At 34.9% G+C, this 22,028-nt stretch overlaps 1 protein-coding gene across 29 annotated transcripts in view; it reads left to right on the forward strand.

Moving 5' to 3' along the window:
• The window catches only part of LRFN5 (leucine rich repeat and fibronectin type III domain containing 5), a 271,495-nt gene that overhangs the window by 195,281 nt on the left and 54,186 nt on the right, over window positions 1-22,028 (forward strand). For 2 of the 29 annotated variants that reach the window (XM_084979977.1, XM_084979920.1), the window contains exon 3: window positions 18,585-18,722. The exons of the other annotated variants lie outside the window; for them this stretch is intronic. The gene's annotated coding sequence lies outside the window, so the exon portion shown is untranslated. The remainder of the gene's footprint in view (window positions 1-18,584; window positions 18,723-22,028) is intronic. 29 annotated transcript variants of the gene reach the window in all.

Below are 22,028 nucleotides of genomic sequence, written 5' to 3' on the forward strand. Positions count from 1 at the left end.
CCCACAGCATATGGAAGTTACCAGGCTAGGGGTTGAATTGGAGTTACAGCTGCCAGCCTACACCACAGCCACAGCAACGCAAGATCTGAGCTGTGTCTGCGACCTTCACCACAGCTCACGGCAACGCCGGATCCTTAATCCACTGAGTGAGGCCAGGGATCGAACCCACAACCTCATGGATCCTAGCCATGTTCATTAACTGCTAAGCCATGAAGAGAACTCCATTATCTTATAAATATTTTATAAACAGAGGTGTTATTTCCTTTTAGATCAAAGAGTTATTATTTTTAACTTACAAATATTTAGTTTATATTTTTGGTATTTATATCTGTCTCTTTTGAATACACTGGAGCCATGTGGCTCACACATTTTTGCATTGTTTTTGCATTCATTTGGCAAAGTTTTTCTTTTGGGCCTGTTCTGTGATCAATATAGATGCATAAAGATATCCATAAACTTTAATTCTAATTTAGTTTGAATAAACATGATCCTCAAAAATCAAAGCTAAAAATATTAAAAATTTAAGATTAATTTTTTCGTATTTCTTATCAACTTTGTCTTTTAATACCATTACTTGATATATAAAATATTATGAATGGTTTATCTTTATTAAACCTTCTTTATGTAACCTTCTTTAATCAGTATTGGATCCAGGAGGCAGAACTACTATGAGTACTTCGGGATAAAGAATATATTATAGGAGGTGCAGTCCAGAAAAGGCACTTGGAGCATCAGCAAAAAATCACTAACTAGCTTCCCTGCAGCCCTGGCATAGGGGGACAAATCTGAGCAGCAGGGAAGGTGGGAGTCTGGGCACTTGGATCTGCCAGAGGAGAATCATAAGGGAAGGTGGTGGAGAAGTCTGTTAGGGCTCGCTGTGATGTGGACCTGTTGGTCAGTAGTGTCAGAGTTGGAAGGAAGAGCTGGATGTGGAGGAAGTGACAGCGGCAAAGACAAGATGGAACCCACTCTCACCTATGCCTTGTCTCTCCCCTTATCTCACCACAGTGATCTACAGGCAGTAATAGCCATTACTTCATTTCTTCTTTCCACATCTCACACAAATTTCTCTTTAGACAGCCTCTACCATTCACCCATGCCAGGAATTCTGGGAAAAATAGCTCCAATTTACACCTTTAAACATTTTAAAACCACCATTGAAAACCTGGCATTTTGTATTTCACTTCCTTAATCATATATTCTTTCTGAGTAAAGTGATAGAAAAAACATGCATCTATCCCACATAAACTGAGAACAAACTAAACTTTAACAAAGAAGATACACATCACTTTATCTGTCTTTGAATAATGTACATACACTTTTTACTAGCTGAGTTACAATCTCCTATTGATGGTTTATATCTTGAATATTGAGGAATAACATGTTTTACGAATAGGAGAAGGAGAAAATGAAAATTATTTTATGTATATGTACTTATTTACATGCGTATGCATACACTCTATACATATATGATATATATCTACAATATATAAATGTATGATGTATGCAACATGCATGCATGTGCATATACACAAATCCATCTGTGTGTATACAAGTGTTTATATATGTACACACATATGTATCTGCTTGAACCATACAACTAATTCCAGAAAAAAATAACTATATACTTACATTTCTTCATTAAATGGAGTAGACATGCATATACATATATATATTATATATATACATATTTTTTTCATTTTATGTAATATAACTACCACAGTCCTTTCCTTCTGTATCTAGTCCATATGGTCCAAGGTGGCATTTGCATCATCCTACACATTACATTTTCCCTTTGCCCTTGCTTTAGACAGTCCAGACTGCTCTAATAGAATACATCTACTGGATGGCTTAAACAATAGCCATTTATTTCTCAAGAGTTCTGGAGGCTGTATGGTTTACAATCTAGGTGCTGGCCACTTTGGTTCTTGGTGGGAACCTTCTTCCTGGCTTGGACACTGACACCTCTGTTGAGTCCTCACAAGTGGAGAGAGAGAGAGAGCACTATTTCTGTCTTTTCCTCTTTTTATGAAGCCCCCAACCTCATCATGAGTTCCCCACTCTCATGACCTCTTTTAACTCATTACTTCCCATAGGCCCATCTCCAAATACTGTTACATTGGAGGTTAGGGCTTCAACATATGAATTTCAGGAGGACACAGTTATGCCGTCATCTAGCACTTCAGCCAGTAAGGGATTCAAGTCTGATGAGGTGAACTTTTATACTAAACACATTTTATCCCTGAAAAGTCTGTGATATTGCTAGTCTAGCAAAAACTTGGATTGTTTCAGTTTTCCATTGCCTCATCACAGCACAGGAAAGGATTAAGAGATGCCCAATAGTGTCCATCCATTCCAGATATATTCCTTTTCACTTTCACTGTACAATACCAATCCAGTTTCTTTAATTACCAGGATAATCAATCCCTTCAGTGCATGATGATTCACTGACATGGGAAGCCCAGAGTGATCAAGTGGTATTTTCACTTTCCATTTTAATGGGACCATTGGTGTGACCCGAGGGAGAAGTAATTCTCCCTTCAGAACTAAGATTCTTAAATTATTAGAACTCAGAGTTGCAGTGATGCACAGCAGAATTCTCACTGGATGATTATTAGCAGTAATAGTGAAAAGAGCTACTAACATTTTCACATTATGACTCATAGGCTTATTAATCCTGGATATGGGAGAAATATCACCATATATAGGTCACTTTTTCAGAGCATGTCCCTTATCCTGGAAAATATTGCCCCAACCCCAAAATGTTACCATACAGGCAGCACCATATCTGAGTCTTTAAACTGTCATTCCATTGTTCTACCACATCAGCTGTTTTATAGCTATGATGGCACACATTATAGTATCAGTAAATTCCAAGAGTGTGAACCCCATTGCCAAACATTATTTCCTATAAAGTGAAAGATTGGTATTAAAAGAAACGTGGTAGGCAATGAAGACAATGCTCTATCATGTGTTAATACCTGTTCCTTTGAGAACATGCTTCCTCTTGTTTTAGAAGTTGTTCAGGATAATCAACCTGTCACCCCGTAGCTGCTAGAGCCTCTCAGGGAATCATGCCATATCAGGGGCATGGTAGTGATCTCGGGTAGTGTGCTGATAGTTTGATCATTCAGTAGCATCTCTAGCCAGACGATCCTTGGTAGTGGAAGTTCACTTTGATAAACTCATACATTATAGCATTATAGCCCATTGGGACAACTTTTTATCATAGGGATGGAAGGATTGGGAGAAAGAAGTGGACTAATATTCAAAGAAAAAAGCCATCTTATCCACCTAACTACTAAGATCCTCTGCTAGGGTGCTGTGTACCGATCATTCACAAAGGACACACATTTATTTGTTCTCTGGACCCATTCAGAGGGGTCTATCTAAAAATCACTTCCACAGACTCTCTTGTTACCAATTTTCCATTATATTTTTTCCAAGTCCTTAACTATCCAGTAAAAATGTTAGATACTCCCCACAAGCTAGGGAAAATCCATACCTTTGTTCATCTCTCTTTCCAGGCAATTTGCAGCCAGGTACAGTGCTCAAAGTTTTGCCCACTGGAGAGATTTTCTTTTACCACCGTCCTTCAAGGTCATCATTGAGTGGTATTTTAATGCTACAGCTGCTGCTCTCCATACTTGTGATTTTCATCAAGAGCAAAGAAAATCTGATCCACTTCATTGAACAGGCTGTTTATACTCAATTACTGGTTTAGTGAAAGTATCCAATTTATCACTCACTTTTTCTGCTTTCTTAAATTGTCGAGCTGTTGTTGTTTTAGTATGATAACTATCTCCTAGTTTCTCCCTTTCCTTGGCATAAATCTCTTAATTGAAAGAGAGATGTTTATATTCCTTTGAACTCCTGATTTTCTGAGCAGACTTAACGAGGCGAAGTTGTGTCAATATTTACTTATTATTGGGAATCTGATAGCCGAGGTTGATCCTTGTCTAACCAACTATACCTCAGATATGTTTCAAGAGGATAATGTTTTCTGTGCATTTATATATTTGTGTGTCACTTTAGTAATGTCCTGCTTTCTGGAAAAAACAGAGAGGGTCTCAAGAAGAACATTTATATTCACACCTTGGTACATGGCCTGTGCTTGCTTTCAGATCCCCACTGTGAGCCAAGGATGTCAGTGGGTTGAATGAAGGGAAGCTATACTTTATCTCTGAAAGTTATTTTGCTTTCAGGAGACCTCAGTACAGCTAGACCTTGGTTTGGTAGCCAAAAATCTTCACTATCTCTTGCAATGTTTTCTGTTATTTTCTAAGTTAATTTTCTGTTTTACTTACATTTATTGATTTGTTAAATTATTACGTTATTTATGTATTTGCATTTTGTTCTGTCATTTCATTGGGTATTTCAGAGCTGCAGAAGTTAAACCCACCTTCTCAAATCAGCATATTGAATGAGATCTACATTTGCTTTTTCAACTCAACTAAAGTTAGGACATTTAACCCTATTATCCGTGACCTTTCTTCATAGTCTGCCAGGATCTTCTGTGTGCTAATTATATAACACACTATTTTACAATTTTATCTCACCTTAACATTTAATAAGAACATCTTCTATATCTTTATCTAATTACATGACAATCATGTTAAACAGTATGAAGAGACTGATAGCTGACAATGGGTCGTTAATATATTTTAGAAGAAATTTGAAAAAAGTATTGAATAGAAGAAAATTTTAGAAACCTGGAGCATGGAAGCTAGCCATTTTTTCATCATTACTTATTGTTATTTATTAACAAAAAAGTCTTTTAAAAAACTATAATGAAATGAAGAATTGATGTAAGAAGGAACACTTGGCAGTTTTACTCTTCAAATGCCCTTTTGAGAAGGAGAAGGAATTTGAAGCCAGAACTGTTAACATATTAAGCATAATTTTTGCAAGTGAAGAGAGGTGTGGATGTAAGTAAGTACCAGGTGCTGTATTTCACTAGTTCACTCTGCTGTGACTCAAAGCTAAAATATAGATTACTCCCTCTATTGTATAAGGGCACAAAACTAGGCAGTAAACAAGGAGTTGAAATAAACCTCTAGTCCGAACAATTTAAGCAGATGCTTATTTTTTGTAAATAAAATACCTGTCGAGTACTTTGAAGTCAAATAGACCTCCTGACTGTAAATAGCGGTAAAAGTTGTCAAGGGAGCATTAAAAACTAATAGGTGAATAAATGAGGTGGAGAGAAAAAGATTTTGAAAATGTAGATGAAAATCTTTGGTGTTCATATCAAAGTAATGATCTTAGATGAAAGTAATGGGTCATCCTTAAACAGCACGTAATCAAAAAATCATTTTAATCAAGTTAAAAAATCTTTTTTTAACCTTTGAAAATGTGGCTGTCAATCATTGTCAGATTTCACTGTATTGCAAATATAATAATATGGCCACTTTATATAGATATAAATCTCAAAATGAGCTCAGAAATTATGTAACCTTCCATCTTAAAAAAAAATCACAAAAGATAACCCTAACCCTAACCCTAAATAAATATGAATAAAACCTTTTTACTTGGAGAAGGGGAAAGGGGTACTGGTATGCATTTTTGTGAATCCAAACTTTGTGCTCTATTTCAGTGTGAATTTTCATGCTTTAATTATTCTTATAACATGAATATCTCTGGATAAATAGAGTAGTATTGATTGGCAAAGTTTTCTAATATGGACTGTTTGTAAAAAGACATTTTTTCCTTTGGCAGTCTGACCAAATGTAATTGGTTATACATAGTCACCAAGAGAGCAGACACATTTGGAATGCATAAAGAGGAAGTACATGCTTGATATACACATGCATGCATATGTTTATATGCATGTTTATATCTATATATGTGTGTGTGTATATACACATATATTTGCACATGCATTTATATATCTGTATACATGCATGGGTATATCTGTTATAGAATATTAAATGGAACCTTTTGGTGCCTCTGATTTGGGAGAGTGGGGCCCAAAACTGAGGAAAAAGAGAAACTATCCTCAATTCTGAAGCAATCTAAGCTTATTCAGATTGCTAATAGAATCTTTGGCCTTGTGGGATTTGTGTTGCTTTTTCTCTGAGGCAGTTTCTTTGTCTCTGTGCAAGTGCACTACTGTACCTAAACAGATCCTCTTAGAGACTGGGATGTCTCCAAGAAGGGCATTTTTTCTTTCTTTTATAGCGAATGTATTTTTTAATCGAGATGTAATTGACATGGAACATTGTACAAGTTAAAAGTGTCCAGCATGCTGACTTGAGGCATTTATATATTTCAGCATGATTGCCTCTTTTCTGCTCTTTTTCATAACCCTTTCCGTCTTTGTCAGTGATTTTCCTGTTCAGCCTGTGCATTCCTGAGGAGGGTGGAAGATAGAGGCAGCAAGGCTCAGAGCAGTTATAACAGAGGAGCAGTATGTAGCCCCCTACTTGACTGGTCTGCTCTGGGTGAATTTTCTTTGAACCTAGTGGTTACTTTGGAAGTTGATGAGACTTGAAAGGTTCTGCCAGTTTCCCACCAAGGAAGATTGCTCTGAAGAAGGGAAACCCAAGCAGGAAGCTCTGAGGTGGAAAGCTGGTGGTGATTGATTCCAGTTGGGTTTCCAAATCAGGAAAGCGGAGAGGGCCTACTGGGTCTTTGAAGAATTTTCACACACACTCCACAAAAGGGCCAGTATTTGAAAAAATCTTGATTATGTCAATGGCCCCAACAGATAAATTAGTATTAGAAAAGCATCCTCCACAGCCTGACATTAAGACAAATCTAAAGTGTTTTCCAGCCAACTCCCCTGCTCCGTGGTGCAATGCTAGGATTTAGAAGAGGGCAGTATGGAAATGTACACAAGGGCAGAATTGAGGTCCGCCTGCATTTTGGATCCCTTGACCTGCCCTGAGGTGGTGGCTGGCAGAGTTCTGGCTCAGAAATGAGATTGGAAGGACTGAATTTATTAACTGAAAGCCATCTGAAAGTTATAAAATCTGGCCAAATTAACACGACTTTAGAGATAAATATAAATTTACATATAAGAGGAAACAATGAATGATATTTGCAGCATAAAGACAGAGCAGTGTAGGCCAGAAAAAGGGAACAGGGATCTCTTTTTCAGTTATGCCAGAGGCATGTTTTAAAAATGTATTTCCTGCATGTGCAACTTCTCTTGTCATACAGATGAATGACTGTGTTTAAAGAGTTGCTGCTTTAAAATAGCTAAAATAATGTATCTGGGAGTTTATAAAATGGTATTCAGCATTGAAGCTTATAATGAAGACCAATGAAAACTAAATATTGGTATAATTCTGTCTTGTGGGCCAATTTTTCACAAATATACTCAATGTTGAAAACATAGGTATTGTGTGTAACTAGGCATGAGCATACACACAGCACTGACATATTCACAGATAAATGCATTTAGTATTTGAAGAAAAAACCATGCATCATCTGGAAAGCACATCAAAATTTTACAGAATGGAAGTGGGTATGTGTAAGCTTATCATTAATGCACTTATAATGAGTTTTTAAAAATCCTACAGGAGTTCCCGTTATGCTTAGTGGAAACGAATGCTAAACAGAAAAAAGCAATAAAATGAAAATAAAAAATAAAATCATACAACACAGTATGAACTGTGTTGTTCTATTTTTTATTACTTATTATTGCTAAGACAAAATCAAAGGAAAACTTGACTCTGGCATTTGTCTCCAATGATTTTTTCAAATAGTCTATCAACTATTATAACATTTTATTTTATTTTATTTTTATTTTATATTTTTGGTTTTTAGGGCCCCACCTGTGGCATATGGATGTTCCCAGGCTAGGGGTTGGAGCTGCAGCTGCTGGCCTACACTACAGCTCACAGCAACACCAGATCCTTAATCCACTAAGCAAGGCCAGGAATCAAACCCACATCCTCAGATGCTAGTCGGGTTCGTTACCACTGAGCCACAACGGGAACTCCCCATTATAACATTTTAATATTATGCGTTTGATTATGGAAAATATAGATGATGGCATATGTAATACCTGGCACACCTCCCCAAGAGAAGTGCCACAATGGAATAGGACCTGGACAGAATAGCACCACATTGTACGAGAACTACAAATCTAGGGAGAAAGATCCTTATCAGGTTCTTTTCTCCAGCATCCTCTTACAATACCTGCCAAGAGCATATAACCTCGTTGTGAATTTCATCCTGCTCTCTGCATTTAGAACCATGAATAATGTTTTAAAAATGAATTTAAGCAAAATAAAAAGTATTTAAAGTGAAATAATTGAAACTAATATAAAAAGGACAGGAGCAAAAATGTTTATCATTTTCCTGGCAGATATGTCCTTGTCTCTTTCTGGTTCACTTCCTTAATATTTTGAAAGACTTTAGGAGGGTGTAATGGAGGAAATGAAGAAATAAAGATAAAGAATAAGATAACTAAATTATTTCTAGGCATAACCTACCACTATTTTAAAAAGTCTTTAAGTAATGAGTGCTTTACATATGAGTAATGTGTTTGTAAAGAAAGTAAAATTAACTTTTAGACTGATGAGAGAAGGGTTGACTTGTAAAAGATAACGATAAAAATAGTAGAGACCATGAACGTGTAGGCTTATTTTTTGGCCTGTTACAACTAAGCATATTGCTGGGAATGCTTCTTTAAGGAGAGTAAGAAAAAAGCAGTTTCCAAATATTGTCCTCTTTTTTTTTTCCCCTTGGTGGAGCCAGGTTATTGGAGAATATAATTTGTTGTTTATTTTATATCTTTTCTTCTGTAGCTTCAGGTTTCAATATTGAATTGAATATTGAATGTCCTTGGTGGTTCCATGTAGTCTATTCTATACAGTACAGAACAAAGTTCCAATTTCATAAATTTGTCAGAAAATCATATTTTCATAATTTCCATTTTCTCAGCCTGTTCTATCAACAACTTTCTCCCCTATTTCATATATGAGAAAACACTTTTTAGAGAGGAAAGCAAAGTGAATGGATTTACCGAGTATGTGGGTAGATGTGATGTCCTAGCCAAGTTCTTTTTTTTTTCTTTTTTCTTTTTTTTTGGACTTAAGAAGAGAGGTTAAAAGGAAAGGGCTTCATGAGGGAGAAATGTTTTCAAAGCCATTTTGGGTATAAGCAGTGTGTAATTCTTAAGATAATGCAAATAGTAATAACTTCAATAGCAGTGGTTGTATGGCAGTAATAAATGCAATAATAGTAATGTCAATAGCAGTACATTCACCTATTGTACTTATTCCTAGTCCTTGCAACCCAGGTGACCACTGCCTTCATTTTTCTCTGGTGATGCTATACCAAGCTTTCCATTCAAACAAGGTCACATTTTTTTTCTCAAGGTGTATGCATTATGACAGAAAAGACTACAAGTTCAGGCTAAAGACAAACCAAGTGTTTTACTTTAAGGTAACAATAGATGCAAGATGTGTGGACAAAAATAGTTAAACTCACCATGGCTATTTCTGTGGAGGGACCTTAACAATGTTCCGCTTTTTTCTTCATGATCTAAATGCCTTGTGAACCTACTGCTATACCCTTGCTGAAGTCTTTCCATTGAACTCCTCTGGCTTCAGTTAATTCAATTCCTAACCAGCAGGTATTGCTAAAGCATGCTGTGTGCACATATTCCCAGCTTTGATCATACAGAGAGGAGCAGGCAAAGAAGCACCAAATCAAGGTATGCTCTCTGTTCTTGCTGTCGTCACATTATCCTGGCATTATGTCACTTCTTAATTCTTCTTCTCTTTCATTCATCCATATAATCCCAATCTGTAATTTTAATTTCATGATAATTTGGAAGGGTAATTTGTGCATGTGTATTAACTTTAGAAGGCAACTCTGAATGTGCATTAACTATGCTCATCAAAGAGAAATGTCCAATAACCTATTAATGACACTATGGAGTGTCATGAAAGGTATAGACAAAAGTGGATCAATCTAGTAGGCTGAGTTCATAGCCTTAAAGAAGTTGCAAAATATTAATGTGCCTTTTTTCTTACCAATATAAAAGTATTTATGTCACTAAGGAATTCAAACAACATATATGTAGGTTAATGACTACCTTCAAACGTCTTTGTCTGCCTGTAAAAGAAATTAATATTAATACTAGCAGTGGAATTTCTTTTGTGGTTATTTTCAAGTAAGCTATTCCAGAAAGACATTCAGGCAATGGTGCCATGGAATAAATTCTGTTATTACTTAATCATACCTATTAAATATTTCAGTATAATAATATGCACAAAACATCAAAATTACAGATGTAGAATGTAAAATCTTTTATTGGTTCTGAAGTGCAATTTAAAATAGCCTTTAAAGAACTCTGGTATAGCACTTTCAAGCATAAATATTTTCGTAGTTATCAATAATTAATATCCTTTTTTCCCTTCATCCCTTAAGTAGGGAAAGTTGTAGCCTTGCCATTGTGTTATCTTATGGGCCAGCTGAGAGAGCCAAAAAGTCATATCCTTCAGAGGGCTGGAAGGCAACTAAAATAATTCCAAGTGAAAAACATTGTTATTTAATTTTATACAATTAGCTCTTGCTGATATTAAATGTTTTAATAATGGGTGATCCATTTAGTATACAAAGCCTGAGATGGAATTTTTTAGAGTCATTTAAAATAGAATCTACTCAGTGTTGATAAATGTTTTACGTTTATTTTTTGTAATAGAAATACACAGGAAAAATGTGTGGATAATTTATTTTAGTAGTCAGAATTTACATGTTATTCCAAAATGTTAGTATTCCCAGGATAGCTATGTATTCCAGAAACTCCAATCAATAATAGTATATATATATATACCAATATGAAAATGAAAGAATTTTCATCCACAATAGTAAATATATAACTATATAAGTAAAATATAAATATATAATGAATTAACCAAATAAGTAGAGGAACTAAAAATAAATCAAGAACCCCTTTGTTATATAAAGATATTCTTACAGCCCAGGACAGAAAACATATGAGGATATTATCTCTTATTGTCCTACTTGGGAAACCTGAATAGGAAAAGGAAATTTCTGGAAGCACACTTTATAACAAAGGAGAAAACTAGCTTTACTGGATGGGGACAGCTAGCTTTAAAGCTAGTGCTCTGGAGATACGTAGCCTTTTTTTTTTTTTTCTCTCCAAGAGGTTCATGTATCTCACTGTATCTTTAAATGTGTTTGTGTGTGTGCATGTGTGTATGTGTGTGTGGTGCTGGAGAGTGGAGGGTTGCATATGTGCCTATCCACAAAGAGCATTAGATAGCTTACATTATTTTTTGTCTGATTTCTTCTACTCAGTGACATAGTTTATAGATTCATTCATGCCTTGCCTGTATCAATCATTCATTTTTCTATAGTTATATAGTATTCTACTGTATGAATATGTCACAAGTTCTTAAGGCATACTCCTCTGATGGTTCATTTCTTTCCAATTTGAGGAAATTATGAATAAAGCTATAGAGTTCCCTGGTGGTTTCAGGGGGATAAGGAGCTGTGTTGTTATTGCTGTGGTGCAAGTTCTATCCCTGACCCAGGAACTTCTGTACACCACAAAAACAAGCAATTCCCACTCCCACCCCACCACCAAAAAAAGAAAGAGCTTACTTGGATCATTCTTGTATAAGTCAGTTTATAAACATATGCACTCATTACTTAAATCTACTTAAGTGTAAGTTTCTGTTCATAGTGTATAAGAATATGCTGGAACTACTTCCTATCAGCTCACTAGTGCTGCTTGTTAAAATTTTAGGTGTTTTGTGAGCTGATTGTTAAATACAGATATTACTAAAATTAAGTTATATTAATTTAGAGTTAAATAAATTCTACTAAAAACAAGGCAAATTAATTCTTAAAACCTATCACACCTTGATTGCTTTATTATATTTTTAATATTATGCTTGCTTTTAAGGTTATTTATATATTGTATATCTGTATGGTAGAATGCTATATTAAGGTGTGCTGTTGTGCATTTTTTTCCAGCTCTGCATTTGGTGATGTCACAATGAATATGAAATCATCTGTGGTAAAAGCATTTAGACCACAGAATTTTACAACTATTACAAGTTAAGGCTGGATTTGTTTTGGGGGGTGTTTGCTTGTTAGGAAACTTAAGGAGAAAAACTCCTCATCCTGATTAGACTTTTAAAATGTGCCACATTTATGACTATTGCATTGTGAATGTCATAGACATTTAAACAGTTATTCTTCCAGTATTCAAAAACTATTATGTCAGCAAATAAATTGCACACATCACTGATGAAACAGTGATAGACACCTTTGTTCTTTCACTATGTCTCACTGGTTAATGTAAATGAAAATATCAAAAAATGTATATGTCATAGCTTCTCTTTTTCATTAGTTACAATCATAGGTTAGCTATAGGTACAAATTTTTCTGTTAGAATAAATCATTTATACAGAATATACAAAAATATGTATTTAGCATTATTTGTTCATTGAGTGCTATACCTAATTTATATCAGCAAAATATATAATATATCTATATTTGTACTTATGTACCTACATTTATTTTTCTGAGAGCTGGTTGTTAAAAATTTAGTAAGACACAATTTTAAAAACTAGTTAATTGGAAACCAGCTGCTAAGTAAGGAAAAATAAGTTGGATTACCTCAAACTAAAAAGCATTGGTACATCATGGAAACTATCAATAAAATTAAAAGACAGCCTATAGAATGGAAGAAAATGTTTGTAAATCATATATGTGATAAGGCATTGCTATTCAAAATATATAAAATTATGCAACTCGATAGAAAGAAAATTTCGTTAAAAATGGTCAGAGGGCCTGAATAGACATTATCTGAAGAAGACATTCAGATGTCTAGCAGATACATGAAAAGGTGTTCAACATTACTAATAATCAAAATCACAATGAAATATCACCTCTCACCTGACAGAATGGCTTATCAAAAAAGACAATAAATAACAAGTGTTGTCAGGAATGTGGAGCAAAGGGAAACCTGTGCACTGTTGGTAAGAATGTAAGTTGTTACAGCCACTCAGGAAAAGAGTATGGAGGTTCGTTCAAAACCTAAAAATAGAACTACCCTATGATCCTTCAGTTCTACTTTTGGGTATTCATCAGAAGGAAACAAAATTAGTATCTCAAAAAGATACCTGCACCCTTACCTTCATTGCAGCATTATTTACAATAGCCAAGACATGGAAACAATCTGTGTTCGCCAGTAAATAAGTGGATAAAGAATATGTAGTGTGTGTGTCTGTGTGTGTGTAAACAATATTATGCAATTATAAAAAAATAATAGAATTTTGCCAATTACAGCAACATGGATGGGCTTGGAGGCTATTAGTCTAAATAAAATAAATCAGAAAGAGAAAGGCAAATACTGTATAATTGCAATTATATAAGGAACTGAAAACAAAAATGACCACAACAAATTCAGACACAGAGAACAAATTGGCGGTTGCCAGAGGCGGGGTTTGAGCTGTGGAAGTGAAATAGGTGGACAAGAAATACAGACGTTCAGTTAACAAGATAAATAAATATTTCATTCTTCTTTATACTACTACCATAGTAGCAGTCCATTGTGTATATGTGTATATATACCACATCTTCTTTATCCATTAATCTCTTGATGGGTACATAGATTGCTTCCATATCTTGGCAATTTTAAAAAATGCTATGAACCTTGGAGTGCATGTATCTTTTTGAATTAGCGTATTTGTTGTTTTCCAGCGTGTACCCAGGAGTAGGATAGCTGGGTCATATGGTAGTACTATTTTTAGTTTTTTAAGCAACCTTCACACTGTTTTCCGTAGTGGTTGCACAAATTTACATTCCCACCAACAGTGTATGAGGGTTCCCTTTGCTCTGCATCCTCACCAACATTTGTTATTTATGGTCCTTTTCATTATAGCCGTTCCGACAGATGTGAGATAATATCTCAATATGGTTATGATTTGCATTTTTCTGATGGTTAATTATGTTCATCATCTTTCTGTGTGCCTGTGCCTATTTTTATGTCTTTGGAAAAATGTGTATGCAAAGTCTTCTGCCCATTTTTCAATTGGTTGTTAACTTTTTGGATGTTGAATTATACGCATATTTTATTTTGATGTTGAGTTATATGTTTTGAGTATTAACACCTTATCATATCATTTGCAGATAGTCCCCCCATTCTGTAGTTTGTCTTTTCTTTTTATCAATAGTTTTTTCTTTGCTGTGCAAAAAGCCTTTTGGTTTAATTAGGTCCTTTGTGCTTATCTTTACTTTTGTTTCCTTTGCCTTAGGAGACAGACCCAGAAAAAATATTGCTATAATTTATGTCAGAGAATGACCTGCCTATGTTTTATTTTAGGAGTTTTATGGTTTCCTGTGTTACACCTAGGTCTTTAGTCAATTTTGTGTTTTTTTTTTTTAATATGGTATTAGAAAATGTTCTAATTTCATTCTTTTACATGTAGCTGTCCAATTTTCCCAGCATCACTTGGAGAAATTTGTCTTTTGTCCATTGTATATGCTTGTCTACTTTCTCATAGATTAATTGGCAATAAGTGCATAGATTTATTTCTGGGCTCTCTATTCTATTCTGCTGATCTATATGTTTATATTTGTGCCAACACCATACTGTTTTGATTACTGTAGTCTTATAGTATAGTGTTAAGTCAGGAAGAATAATACCTCTACCTTTGTTCTTTCTCAAGATCTCTTCTGGCTATTTGGGAGTCATATAATATAGTTTTAAATTCTGATGTTATTGCGTTGAGCAAGATATTGTATCATTTGTCAAACAAAATAAAAATTAGTAAATACAAAACTGTAAAATCTATAAAAAAATTGCTGAATTTATTACCAACTATTGTTCAGATTACCATTGACTAGTGAACAAGAAGCACATTATCTCTGCATGAGGAATTAAAACTAATAGGAAAGCTTTAATTTCAAGATCATCACATTTGTTAAATGATTTGTTTCAGAAAGATAACCAGTAGTTTGGGGATACTAGTTCAGAGTCCCTTCTATAATTGTGATAACATTAGTAAGCTGTAACGATGACTATGGCATTCAGTGCTTACTGGCTAAGCAATTTTGCAGATGTGAAATCTAGCAAGTTCAAAACTGTATGCAAACACTGCTATTGGTGTATATATTGGTATTACTATGATGGAAAACTATTTGTAAGTATTTACTAAAGGTGTGTGTTTGTACAGATGAATATATACTGTATGATCCAACAGTTTCACTCCTCAGACAATGTTCACTCCTCGACAACGTTTACATCTCTTCAAAAAAAGAGAAGTATAAGAATATCCATAATAGCCATATTTGAAATCATCAAAGTCTACAAAAAAATACCCAGCAGCAATAGAATGCATAAATAAATTGTACGACATCCATATAATGTAATACTGTATAGCAATGAGGACAGAATGAAATGACATGGATGAATTTCATAAGTACAATATTGAAGGAAAGAGGCCACAAAAGTGCATATTCTATATCATTCCATATACATAAAATTCAACAACTAACAAGACTCTTATGTTAGATATCAGGGTAGTAGTATAACTGGGGAAAGTGGTATTCTGTTTTTTCATCTGGATTATGGTCACATCTGTGTGTTTATTATGTGAAAAGTGTCAAGTGGCACACTTGTTTTCTTTTCTTTTTTTCTTTTTTTTTGGGGGGGTGCTCACCTGCAATATATGGAGGTTCCCAGGCTAGGGGTCCACTTGGAGCTTTAGCCGCCAGCCTACATGAGAGCCACAGCAACGTGGGATCTGAGCCGCGCCTGTGACCTACACCACAGCTCATGGCAATACCAGATCCTTAACCCACTGAACGAGGCCAGGGATCGAACCTGCAACCTCATGGTTCCTAGTCAGATTTGTTAGCCACTGAGCCACTACGGGAACTCCTGTTTTCTGTACTTTTCTACATGTGTTTCTGTAGGTCAGGAGGCTGACTAGAATAAAATCAGGATGTTTGCAAAGCTGTGCTCCTTTCTGGGTGGTTTCGGGAGAGGGTCCTTTTCTTTTGTTTATTTATATTGTTGGCAAAATTCAGTTTCTTGAGGTTGTCAGACCATGGCCCCCATTTCCTTGCTGGTTGTCAGGTGAAGGCCATCCCTAGCTTTTGAGACTACACACATTTTGTGGTTTGTGGCCTCCTTCCTCCATTATTGAAAGCCAGCAACAGCCACTTGAGTCCCTTTCATGCTACAAATCTCTCTGCCTTTTTTCTTGTCATTGCATCTCTCTCTGATCTTCTTCTGCCTTTCTTTTCTGCTCCTAAGGCTTAAGTGATTATGCTGGACTCACTCAGAGAATCAAGGAATATCTACCTATTTTTAAGGTCCATAACCTTTCTTCCATCTTCAAGGGTCCTTCTCCCCTGTGAGGGAACATACCCATGGGTTCCAGGGACAAGGGCTTAGACATCACTGTGGCTGTCTTTCTGCCCACCTCAATGGTAAACTTGAAGTTCAACCTTCCATGGAAATATTTTTGAAAGTATATCCAAGGCATGGGGAATTCAAAAATAATTACTCTTCTTTAGAGCTAGAGCCTACATTATTTGTCCTTTAACTCCCAGAGATTCATAAGCTTCCTGAGATCATTACAGAGTTTCTGTTAAAAGTCAGCCTAGTACTTTTTAAAACTGTGCAGTTAAGTTTGGGAAACTCTGACTGCTGTCTTCCTCCATGGGGAGTCATAATATGCATTCAAATAGAAAGATTCTGAGATACCTGCAGTAAATAAATTTGCCTAGGTGTGTTAAGCCAAGGTTCCCCAAGTAAACTTGAGTATGGAACTATTTTTTTTTTTTTTTTTTTTTTTTGCTTTTTCTGGCTGAGCCTGCAGCATATGGAAGTTCCCAAGCTAGGGGTTGAATTAGAGCTGAAGCTGCAGGCCTACGCCACAGCCACAATAACACCAGAACTGAGGCAAGTCTGCAACTTATAATACAGCTCACAGCTGGATCCTTAACCCACTGAGCAAAGCCATGGATCAAACCTGCATCCTCATGTATATTAGTCGGGTTCATTACTGCCAAGCCACAATGGGAACCCCTGAAACTTTTTTTAAAGTGCCTTGTAAAATCTCTTAACCTCATTCATAAGAAATGATTTTCCTTGATCTAGACATTGAACATGACTCTTCAATAGCTTTTAAATTATTTTTTGTTACATTACCACTATTATTGCCTTATTTTCTCTTGTTTTATTAAAAAATATTGATGGCATTTTCACTCTATTTCAATTATTTAATATGTGCTATTTCTTTCACAGATGAGAAAAACAAGGGGAAATAATATTCCCAAATTTCACTCTAATAAATGACAGAGTATCTTAACCCATGTCCAGATCTCTAGTTTTACCTTTTCCTAAACTGTATTCGGTTTTGTGGTAAAAGTTTCTTTCTATGATACTGATTTGACTTTTATGCTTAAAAAATTTCCAGCAAATCCTTATTACCTGTAAGAGAATATCAAATGTGCTTAGTGTGGGAAATAAGGCCCTTCTGGATCCTTCCAGATGCCACACTGCTTCCACAGGGGTATCTCCTTGTGAACCTTGGTTTGCTCACCTGCTTCTTCACACTACCCTGTCTTTCTGCACATCCTTACACTTTCTCTATTCAGAGCAATAAACTCTTCTTCATTTTCCCAGGGCCACCTCAAACATCACCATCTCTGTGAAAATGCCCCCTCTCTCCTCTGAATGGAATTATGTGTTCTCACTCTTTGCAGTTGTTGACTTTATGTCTGTTGATGTGAATTTACTTTGTTTCTTTATATCTTGGCTCAAAGAGAAGTGGCATATGTATACTGATAAATTGTAAAATAGTTCCATGGCCATCCTCCCTTTCTCCCTTATAAATGCTGTATTTACCATTGGTAAGTGATTATCAATATCTATTTACTTAAGAGATTTGAGAATATTTTTGGTTGAGTAATTAGTCAACTTTGGTAAAGGAAGACTTTATTAAACAAAGACATTTCATTTCTCATACTAAATTTGCAGTCATCTGTTACACAACTGATTCCTTCTCTGTTTATCCAGATTAGATGGTGAGCTTCTCAATAAGGAGAGTAGAAACAATGATTTAATTGTTTTGATCTTCAGCTCTCAATATTTCAATTACTGTGTATGACATGCACATACTCATACCACGTGCTTATTAAAGGTATGACTAATGAGTGATTGCTAAAAGTGATAGGTAGAATGGGGATGGGGTGAGCTGCTGAGTAGATAAACTAGTCACGTAAATCTCCTTCAGAACTGAATGAATTGTGTTCTTGTTTAAAGATGTTGGCATCTAAGAAAAATACTGTCATTTTCAATGCAAGCCACTTAAGACTCCATCTTGAGATATCTCACTTGTTATTACTAACAGATCATATTAGTCTCTTTGAGCTGTGCATGTTATGGGATTAAGTACCAAAAAAAGCATGAAGTCTAATTAAAGTAGAAACAAAAAGAGGTAGAGTTAAGCAGCATGTTATAAGGAATAACACTTAATTTCTCTGTGAAACAATTATTTCTTTATTCACTGGATGAATTTCAATGAGTAACTTAAATTTCATTATCTTTTGCAAATCACTTCGATCTGTTATAGGATCATCAGCTGGCCATTATTTTCGCAGTCCACTGTTATGGAACATCCTCTAACTAAGCTGTACCCTGTACCCTGTCTGTATATGAGCCCGCCTCCTGGAAGTTATACCCTGGAAAAATAATTTATGACTATTACTGTGTAAGTGTTATTTTAGTATTTTAGGAAAAATAAGTGTTACTGAACTGTTACTGGATGAAAACATCTAACCTAGCTGTAGTAAACAAATAGGTGAAGAATGGGGATATACTTGGAAGAAAGGAGAAAAGTATCCTTCACTTTTGTCATTAGACTTGGTAATAATAAATACATTGTAACAAGTTGTGGGTCATAAGGGCTTGCCTTTCTTGCTCAAATTCAATTAATGTAAGTTCAAAAAGGTGAGCTATTTCAGAGATAACAATATTGTGGTATACCACATTTCCTACTTCAAGGAAAAGTTGTTATAGTGTAGCTACTATGATGTCCTACCAATTGTAATTGAACTGTGAATACAGCACTTGATTATCCATGGCATATAAATTGTGTAAATGAATGAAACTAGGGAAAAGTTCTTATCATAGACTTTTCAAAACAGATTTTGAATCCTAATATATGAATTACATTCTGGAAAATGTACTACTCAGCTTATGTGGAAAGTATTTTCAATGTGATTGCAGATATATCATAAATATACTGAACTTAAAGCCAAATCTCTCTTTAAATGTAAGAGCCAAAAAAAAATTGGGCTTTTGATTTGGTTACATATGGTGTTTAGATTTTTTGCATAAAACACTTTCTGCAAAGATTCCCCAATACGGAAACATAATTATGTGAAAAATTAAAGACATGTATAAAGGTACTTTTTTACATAAATGAATTTAAATTAAACAGGTACATCTGTTTAGCATGGAAACTTATGGCAGTTGTTTTATTTTCTGAAGCTGTTTACCACAAAGGTTATTTAATAAAAATACTATAAATGTAATTTTTTTGTTTAATTTTTATAAACAGATTGAGTGGCTTAAAGTACCAAATGCCATAGCAAAGCTGATTAAAAACATAAATTTACATTACATGGGTAGTTTATTAGAATTACAAATTTAAGTCCAAGTATTTGATAGCCTCAGACCTTTCCACATTCTTAATAAACCAAAATTGATGGGTCTGTTGCACTTGAGAAAAGTTAGAAATTGCGATGTTTTATTAATGATTCAGTTCTCACTTAAAATCTAATGCCTCGCTTGATCCCCATTCTCTGGCAATTTTTGTCTGCATTGCTGTTATTGCAGGGAAAGGAAGAGAACCTCAGTTGCAATCATAAAATCCTTTTTTTCCAGCTTTTCCCACATTGCATTTATTTTCTAATGCAAATTGTGGCTCCAACTATACACCTCTAAATTGCCGTTTACAGTAAATCATAATGATCAATACCCAGCTTTCAATGTTCTACTTACTTATTATTGTTAATGCAATCCTACTCAAAAATACCCCTATCTATGAGCAAGATGCAATTATGTTAATTCACTCCCAGAAGTTGACAAATGATATCATAATCAAAAGTATCTATTTTTTATATTTTTACATTCTGAATCAAAGATGCCTATCTAAAGGAAGACAACTTTCTAATCCATCACTGTCATCAACTAAGGCAAAATTATTAATAATCAATGGCACATGAATTTCAGCATGTTGTGTAACTTTTGCTTCCCTTTCTGTGGTTTCTTTTCGTCAGTTTGGAGGTAGTTCACAATTAAATTTGTTTCCTAACCTTAATTCAAACAATTAAAAAATATGTGCAGCTCATTTTGAAAGGCATCAAGACTTTCAGATACCCTGTGTTGATGTAAACAATTTATTTTCTCACGTATCCCCTATCCCTTTTCCTTTTGATAAACTTTTGCCCGAGATGAATATTTACTTTGTCCCTTTTGAGAATCAGTTTTTACCCTCACGCTAACTTTCCCAATAAATTTCTACGCCCCTTGTCAAAACACTATTCTTCTTGGCTCACAGGTTTCCCTAAACCTCTCTGCTAGTATTCTTTTAGAGATTATTGCTTCTTTGGCAGGACTTGATGACCACATGATGAAACTCTCTGCAGGTTTTTGCTGTCACCAATGAATTGTCATATTGGGATAAGTACCGTGACTCCTCTGCCTGATCTTATACACTTGTCACCTTCCAGTAAGGTACTTCAAAAGAAAAATAATTGCTTTTACTTTTTGCTGCTGAGATGACTATTGCTTTTTCTTTTTATCAGGCTATTTCTTGTGGAGTAATTAAGGAATGTTAATACGTCTTTTACAAGAACTCCTTTAATGCAGGCTTAATGCTAGTTTTAGAAAAAAGACCTGGAGTCAACATGGATAAAGAAACTGTTTTATTTATAAAGCTAGTGTCATAGCATTCTTGAATTTACTATCGCCCAATTTGAGAATGGAGATGATTTTAAATAAATATTTTTTTAAAAAAATTTGACAGAATCAATTTAAAGTTTTTAAATAAATTGCCTTCTTTATGTAAGGGAGGGAGGCATGTTTGTTTTCATTAATTTCTATAACAAGTGCTACTTTAGAAGCAATTGTGCTCAGCTCTATTCTAGGTACAATGAGTGGACTACTAATGTAGTTAGCAAAAAGACTATTTTGTAGGAAATAATAGCATTTCAGGTGAAAGATAATGGCATATTAGTCTAGGAAAGTAACAGTAGAGATAATGACAACTTTATAAGCTGTCTTATATTTTAGCAAAATATATTTTCCTGAACTTAGATTGTTAGGATTTGCCAGTGAAGTGGATGGTGGATCATGCGAAAGGTAGTAAGACAACAATGACCCTTAAGTGAATTTTTTAGTACCTGAGGTGGGGAAATTGGGGTTTTGAGGAATAGATTTGTTAGGTGAAGTCAGGCCTCCATTTGGATATATTATGTTTGAGATAGCTATTAAACATCTAAATGTAGATGTCAAGAAGCAGGTATACATAAAGGTCTAGAATGGAAGTCAGGACTAGAGATGTATTGAGGAGAATAATAACCTTACTGAAATTTTTTAAAACCCTGGTGAATGGTGAGATTAATTGGACAAGAATGTAGGTAAAGAAGACTGGAGAAGCTCAAAGAAAGTTCTGGATCCTGAAGGAATAGCAGTGTTGAGATGTCAGGTAGAATAGGAGACAGAATAGCTATGGTAGTAGCGAAAATGGAAGAACAGCAACAGCTATGATTTATTGTATCCATCTTCTGAACCAATCAGTATTCTAAGCATATTACACTGCTTTAGAACACCTATTTAATCCTCATGACAACCATGTGGTGTGCAGTTTCATTTTGCCTGAGAGGAAGCTAAGGCACAAAGGAGTAAAGTGACTTGTCTAGGATGAACTAAGTTTTTATTTGTTCATTTTATAATAAAGACACACTTAACATATTTATACACTATGACCTAGTGCAGATAGAAAAAACTT

The sequence above is a fragment of the Sus scrofa genome, chromosome 1 (genome assembly GCF_054392235.1).
Source record: "Sus scrofa isolate SSC_HxYL_T2T_F1_AM1 chromosome 1, Sscrofa_HxYL_maternal_Yorkshire_Landrace_v2.0, whole genome shotgun sequence".
NCBI lineage: Eukaryota > Metazoa > Chordata > Mammalia > Artiodactyla > Suidae > Sus > Sus scrofa.